Source organism: Pelodiscus sinensis, chromosome 7 (genome assembly GCF_049634645.1).
Source record: "Pelodiscus sinensis isolate JC-2024 chromosome 7, ASM4963464v1, whole genome shotgun sequence".
In the NCBI taxonomy this organism is placed as follows: Eukaryota; Metazoa; Chordata; order Testudines; family Trionychidae; genus Pelodiscus; species Pelodiscus sinensis.
Window position 1 is genome coordinate 17,121,704 of NC_134717.1, and position 7,751 is coordinate 17,129,454.

Below are 7,751 nucleotides of genomic sequence, written 5' to 3' on the forward strand. Positions count from 1 at the left end.
CCCCCCAGGTCCCAGGGGAGGGGCTGCACCGGGAGGGGACGGGGTTGGAATTTCAGCCCGTGCCCTGCCACGGGCGACCGGGACTGCACCGCCCTGGACAGCGCCAGGCAGCGATTTCTGGGGTGGCGCTGGAGGGGGAGAAGGTGGTGGGGGTGAAATCTCTGCCCATCCCCGGCAGAGACACATAAGTCTGTATGTAGCGCCAGGCAGGCCTGCGGGGGGGCAAGAGGCTTCCCTGCCTCAGCCCCCAGTTCAGGGCAGGTGCTGCGCACCTGGAGGCGAAGCTGACACGGGACTTTGCTTCGCTGCTCTGGGTTCCGCGTCGCTGCGGTGTTTTGGTGGAGAGCTGCCATGGTTTAGGTGAGTGTATCAGCAGGACTTCACAGGAACTGTTGCTGTCCAAGGAAGCAATAATCTGTCCAACCAGCCTTCCAAATTTCCTGTGCCCTGCCTTTCCTCACCCCACACTCCTCTCTCCCACAGCCCCTCATGCCCTGCCGCCCACCCATCCGCACAGCCACCACAGGCTTCATCTGCCTTTTAGCCCCGAGGAGTTTCCTTACCACGTGCTTCAGAACAGTTATTCAATTACGGGCAGAAGGGGAGAAGCTAACGCTTAGCACTCCTTACATTTTCAAAGCCCATCACACATTAACTAACCTTTATGGCACACTGGTGAAGAAAGGAAGTGTTACGGTCCCATTGTACAGCTAGGGAAAGCGAGGCACAACACGGTTAGTGCCCACGTTTTTAGAAATCTCCACTTACTTAAAAATGGGCTACCCCAACGCATCTGGGAGATAGCTGGGGCAGGAACGCAAATCAAATCACCCATTCATTCATTCTGCTACCCACAATTCATTTGTGTGTGTGTGTGTGTGTGGGTTTTTTTTGGTTTTGTTTTTGTTTTTTGTTTTTTTTAAGTTTTGCCCTAAAAGTCTTCCCTAAACGTGGGGGGAAAGTCAGACGAGAATATGAGCACAGGCTTCAGGACCAGTGTTAATCTGTCTATCTGACATGTCCAAGGCCTCAGAACACAAAATATGCTGACTGTTCCCCAGGCATTTCAGGGGAAACAAACATTTTTCCAAAACCCAATAACTTGGTCAGATAGCTATTCTGTTTTACCTTTCTGGTTGTTAGCAATGACTAAATAGGGATTTGTATCTAAACAGTATTTTCCTTCATCAGCATTGACAATAATCAAATGGGATGAATATAGAAAGACAAGTGAGGTTTAAATAAGAGTTTGCATAAACATATAAAGGTTATATTTTAATCTGCCAGAATCTAAGGGAGATGCTTCATGCTTGCTGGAGTTAGCACTTGCATTAGAAAAAGAAGTTCTCTAATGGTTTAATAGGACCTGTTGGGGAATGTTTCCTGAAATCTGAATATCCAAATGGCCTAAATCTATATTATATCTCTTAATCCTGGATGTTAATCCTCAAGATATATTCCACTGTACTTTAAAACATAATTAAATAGGAAAACATTACGGGTTGTAATGCAAGCTTTCTAAAACTTTCATAAAAGCCTGTGAAAAGGCTATTACTTAGCTGAGTTACTTAACTGGTGCTTTTGCAGTATTGTGGGGTAGAGGGCTGTATAAGGGGGCTGTTGAGGGAGGACTTGACATTCTTGTTTGTCCAACCATGTTGTTCCCTTGCTCCTGCATCCCTTCACCTTAATCTCCTTCATCTTTACTCCTTTGCAGTGTTTGTGATCCCAGTGCTGTTGGGGCCATTGTAAGATCTGTATTAATATGCATGACCACAAAGCCCTATGTATGTTTTTCTTATCAATGGATATTTAATAGTAACTTTTTAATTATTTGGATTAAAACATATTCTTATAAATATACAATAACCTGCAAGATTTTTCTAAACAAATTCAAACAACTCCAGACAATGAAAGATTATTTTAGAGGCTATGTATGCATACTTCTCAACCTTGAAAAGTGAGAATGTGAGATACAAACCATTGACACACGACATGACAAAATGTAGAACTCCTAAATTTTGCAACATCACACCATAAGAAATAGATCATAAAGTTTGTCTTTCATTAAAATCTATTAAGGTTTCTCAGTTCTGTAATTTGCTGGTGGTGAGCAGCAGAAGACTGAGGGAGACACCCTACCCAGACTGTTTAGTCCTTTGCCAAAGTGGAGCGAGGACCCCAACATGGGTTTCTTGTGGGTCCTCGGGGGAGGGGATTTGGGGAAGAAATGGTGGTCCTGGCTCAGCTGCCCCCAATTCAGTTCATGCCCCTTCATGTCAAATAATGGTCAGCAGTACAATTTCTGTAGTTCCTCCTACTCTCCGCCTGTCCCCCAATTTCCCCCAAGACAATTATTACAGGACCACCTCCCTAAATCCCTAGTACAATTGATGTAGGATGTCCCCATCTGCTTGGCTCCAGCACCACTGTTCCTTTTCCATTGGCAGCTCTGGGCCTCTACTCATCTCTTCTTGCTCAAGGAGCACTGACCTGCAAAGAGAACTGTGCAGCTGACTGAGACAGGCATGTGATCGTGTTTGGCTATGAAATGATAGGTCAGCAGGCTGAGCAGACACCATTTTTGCAAGGAATGGAACAGAGATTGCTAGATGGGATTTGTTTATTCTTTCCTCTACTGTAGTCTATAGGATGGTTTAGGTTAAGCAATATGTAGAAGTTAGATTCTGGGTCTAAGTTAGCCTAAGTGGAGAGGAGTATGGAATAGGGAAGTTGCTAGTTTGAGACATCTAAGGTACATTAGAGATAGTGTGATATGGGAAACTAAGTAATGTATATCAGAAGCAGGAAGCCAGCTAAACAACCAGTGGGGCTCTTGAACAACTGAGATGCTAAAGGAGCTCTCAAAGATGACTCAAAGATATGGAGAAGCTAAATGTGTTCTTTGCTTCAGTCTTCACAGCTGAGGACGTTAGGGAGATTCCCAAACTTGAGCCATTCTTTTTAGCGGGCAAATCTGAGGAATTGTCCCAGCTTGAGGTGTCATTAGAGGAGGTTTTGTTACCATTAAGTTTATCAATTTGTTCCAAGTCACCAGTTCCAGATGGCATTCACCCAAGAGTTCTAAAAGAACTCAAATGTGAAATTGCTGAACTATTAACTCTGGTTTGTAACCTATCCTTTAAATCAGCTTCCGTACCTAATAACTGGGAAATAGTTAATGTGATGCCAATACTTTAAAAAAGCTCTAGAGATGACTCTGGCAATTACAGACTGGTAAGTCTGTCAGTACTGGATAAATTAGTTGAAACTATAGTAAAGAATAAAATTGTCAGATACATAGATGAACATAATTTGTTGGGGAAAAGTCAACATGGCTTCTGCAAAGGGAAATCATGCCTTACTAATCTATTAGGCTATGTCTACACTCACGTCTTCTTGCATGAGTAATATGCAAATGAGGCTAAGCGTTGAATATTGCCGAGCCTCATTTGCATAACTAATGAGCCACCATTTTTGCGGAAGAGGTTCTTGTGCAAGACGGAGCTGTCTACGCTGCCCTTCTTGCACAAGAAAAACCTTCTTGTGCAATGCCGTTACACCTATTTCTTGAGAGGAAGAACGGCATTGCACGAGAGGGTTTTTCTTGTGCAAGAAGGGGCAGTGTAGACGCTCCTTCTTGCACAAGAGCCTATTCTGAAAAAAATGGTGGCTCATTAGTTATGCAAATAAGCCTTGGCAATATTCAATGCTTAGCCTCATTTGCATATTACTCGCGCAAGAAGACACGCATGTAGACATAGCCTTAGAGTTCTTTGAGGGGATCAACAAACATGTGGACAAGGGGGATCCGGTGAATATAATGTACTTAGATTTTCAGAAAGACGTGGACAAGATCCTCACCAAAGGCACCAAAGTAAGTTGTCATGGGATAAGAGGGAAGGTCCTTTCATGGACTGATAGCTGGTTAAAAGACAGGAAAGAAAGGGTAGGAATTAACAGTAAGTTTTCAGAATGGAGAGAGGTAACTTGTGATTTCCCCCAAGGGACTGTCCTGGGACCAATCCTATTCCAGCTACAGGCAATCCCTGACACGTGACCACCTGAGCTCCGACCTCCCGCACTTACAGCTATTTTTGTAAGTGTGGAAGGGACCGAAGACCCCCGCATGGCGCCTATCATAAACAAGTGTTCGAGTTATGATGCCCCCGACTTGTGATACTTCCCCGGGAACCAATCATGTCGCATATTGGGGGCCACCTGTATTTATAAATGATATGGGGAAAGGGGTAACAGTGTGTTGGCAAAATTTGCAGACAATACTAAACTGCTCAAGATAGTTAAAACCAACGCAGACTGTGAAGAGCTTCAAAAAGATCTCACCAAACTAAGTGATTAGGCAACAAAATGGCACATGACATGTAATGTTGATAAATATAAAGTAATGCACATTGGGAAAAAATAATCCCAACTATATATACAATATGATGGGAACGAATTTAGCTACAACTACTCAAGAGAGAGATCTTGGAGTCATTGTGGATAGTTCTCTGCAAACATCCACTCAATGTGCAGCAGCAGTCAAAAAATCAAACAGAATGTTAGGAATCATTAAAAAAGAGATAGAGAATAAGACAGAGAATATCTTATTGCCTGTATATAAAACCATGTTATGCCCATATCTTGAATATTTCATACAGATATGGTCACCTCATCTCAAAAAAGTTATATTGGCATTGGAAAAGGTTTAGAAAAGGGCAACAAAAGTGATTAGGGGTTTTGAACAGGTCCCCTATTAAGAGAGATTAAAAAGACTTGGACTTTTCACCTTGGAAAAGAGGAGACTAAAGGGGCATATGCTAGAGGGCTATAAAATCATGACTGGTGTGGAAAAAGTAAATAAGGAAAAGTTATTTACTGGTTCCCATGATATAAGAACTAGGAGTCACCAAATGAAATTAATAGTAGGTTTAAAACAAAAAAAATGAAGTTTTTCTTCAAGCAGCACACAGTCAACCTGTGGAACTCCTTGCCAGAGGATGTTGTGAAGACTAGTACGTAAACAGGGTTCAAAAAAGAGCTAGATAAATTCATGGATTTGATTTCTATGAGACCCCAAGTGCAGGAAGTGCAACTTCTTCAGCAAAAGGGAAAGGATTAACAATCAAGGATAGACTTTTTTTTCCTACTAGCTGTATTGTTTACAGGGCTTGTGTCTTGGCACTCAAAGATTCTTGATATTTCCCCCAATCTTTCCTGGCCGTGAAGCTGGAGAATCCAAAAACAATCACAATAAATATACCAGAAATAGCCTCCGTAAGTGCATACCAGATAGCCTTTGGGATGATTTCTCTGTGATTGCTGAGGGAGATTCAGGCACCTGTGATTAGAATGCAGCATGCTGCTTAATAAAACCTTTGCTCACATCTGTCTTGCCTATCATCTTAATGCTATTTTGGTGTCCACACTAAACTGATCCCAAACAGTGCAAGGTCACTATGGGTACATCTACACAGCGGGATTATTTAAAAATAACTGATATTATTACAAATAATACAGTGATCATCTACACTACAAGCCTTTATTTTGAAATAATGTCAAGCTGGAGGACTTCTTACTCCAACTCATGATAACCCTCATTTCACAAGGGCTGTGTCTAGACTGGCCAGGTGCTTTTCTGGAAAAAATCAGCGGCTTTTCCAGAAAAACTTGCCAGCTGTCTATACTGTCCACTTGAATTTCCGCAAAAGCACTGATTTTCTACTGTAAGAAATCAGTGCTTCTTGTGGAAATACTATTCTGCTCCCATTCAGGCAAAAGTCCCTTTTGCGCAAAGCTTTTGCGCAAAAGGGCCAGTGGAGATAGCTCAGATTTGGCGATCGGGGCTTTTTTGCGGAAAAGTGCGTCTAGATTGGCACGGATGCTTTTCCGCAAAAAGTGCTTTTGCGGAAAAGCGTCCGTGCCAATCTAGATGCTCTGTTCCGAAAATGCTTTAAACGGAAAACTTTTCCGTTAAAAGCATTTCCAGAAAATCATGCCAATCTAGACGTAGCCAAGGAGTAAGGGAAGTCAAAGGAAGAGTGTTCTTCCTTCGACTTCCTGCTGTGTAGACCGCGCCAAAAGCCAAATTAAGCAATTTTTACTTAAACTACGCAATTGATATCACTGAAGTTGTGTAGCTCAGTTCATAGAATCATAGAACTGGAAGAGATCTCAGAAAGTCATCAAGTCCCCCTGCTCTAGGCAGGACCGATTCCAACTAAATCAACCCTGCCATGTAGATGTACCCTTAGGTGACTGAACAGTAGCTGAAGACAAATTCTCTTTTTTTATTTGATTGGATAGTTTGCTGTCTGTGTGGGTCCAGGTTTTATGGGGTTCTTTTTGTAGTGCTTCTTTCTTTTTTTATATATTCACCCCTCGAAAAGAATAGGATTCCTTTGGATTTCAACTCTTTTTTACTTGGGACCCAGTCCAACTCCCACTAAAGTCAATGAGAAGATTCTTACTAATTTTGGTGGAAGTTAGATCAGGCCCATCATTCCTATTCCTCCTAGGAAAGTGAATAATCTTTTGGCTGGAGAGGGTTTATATCTCTGAGTTACAATTGCTTTATTTCAGTTAGTGTGTGTTCCCAACACACTATTAGGAACTATATGATGACAAATAGTACCAGATACAAAAGGAGAAGAGTCTAAACACTTGAGTGTTCCTAGCCTTTAATATAAATGGTTACATGCAGAATCAAGGATGGGAATAGCAAAACATGTGCTAGTTCTTCAGCCTGATAATGGTCACTCTAAAAGTACAGAATGTTTATTATTCTACTTCATTCTAAAGGAAGTTGAACCTATATCCATCGTAACTGTAAATAAGTTGCAGAGTACCATCATGCTTTTTCAGAGTTAAAGAATTGCCTTTATTCTAGATTTATAGCAAACCTGTTTCTTTTTAACCCAAGTGATTGAATACCTGTGCAAGAATTAGCAGAGCACACGCCTGCATTCATCAACTCCAAGAGCGAAGTTTGGCTTTTTACTGGGGTAAGCTAATAAATGCTCTACATTGCTCAATATCCTGAGTGCAGCATGAGACCATACTTAGGAAAAGTTCAGAGCACTCTTGTACATTCCCGCACTGACAAAGTGGATGGACTGGTTCAGCAGTAACAATTTAATTGTGTTTTAAGATGTAGCAGTAAAGACAATACCCTTATCGTTCAGCCATGTCTGTGTGCAAGGCCATGTCTCATGCATCTCCTAAATTAAGAAAAACTGTTTCTTTCTGGGGACCATGCTTCTTATTTCTCAAAGGCATTGTTTTTGCTATATCAGAAATGCTAGTACAAGCACTTTATTTCTTTGCTCCTTTCAAGTGGTTCCAGCCTGACATTCAAAGGAGAGTGTTCCCTTGTTATTTACATCAATATGTCTCTGTCATTGGTCTACAGGAGCAAATAATGGAAGTCTATTCAATCTTGGAAGATATGTCTGAAGCAAAAACTAACTATCAGTTCAGTTCCCAATGGACAGGAAGGCAAGCATCTTATGCAAAACTCCACCACAAGGGGCATGAATTGGTACCCCTGTTAACATGCTCAGCAAACATTCAAAGGATTGAATAGGCCATGGAAATGGATTTATCCTATTACCCCTGGAAGTAGTCCCGTTGGGACGAGCGTGAGGAAGTTTGCACTGTTGCTGCTTATGTTGTTCCTGTTCTGTGGATAAGTAAAAGAGACTGAGGTTGAGATTTTCAAAACTGTCATCTTCTATTAAATTAATTGAAGA

At 41.7% G+C, this 7,751-nt stretch overlaps 1 long non-coding RNA gene across 1 annotated transcript; it reads left to right on the forward strand.

Moving 5' to 3' along the window:
• The first annotated feature begins 51 nt into the window (after nt 1–51).
• Nucleotides 52–7,548, forward strand: LOC142830155 (uncharacterized). The gene is made up of 3 exons (XR_012905136.1): nt 52–360; nt 6,923–7,004; nt 7,412–7,548. It is a non-coding gene; the product is annotated as an uncharacterized LOC142830155 (long non-coding RNA).
• The last annotated feature ends 203 nt before the right edge of the window (nt 7,549–7,751 follow it).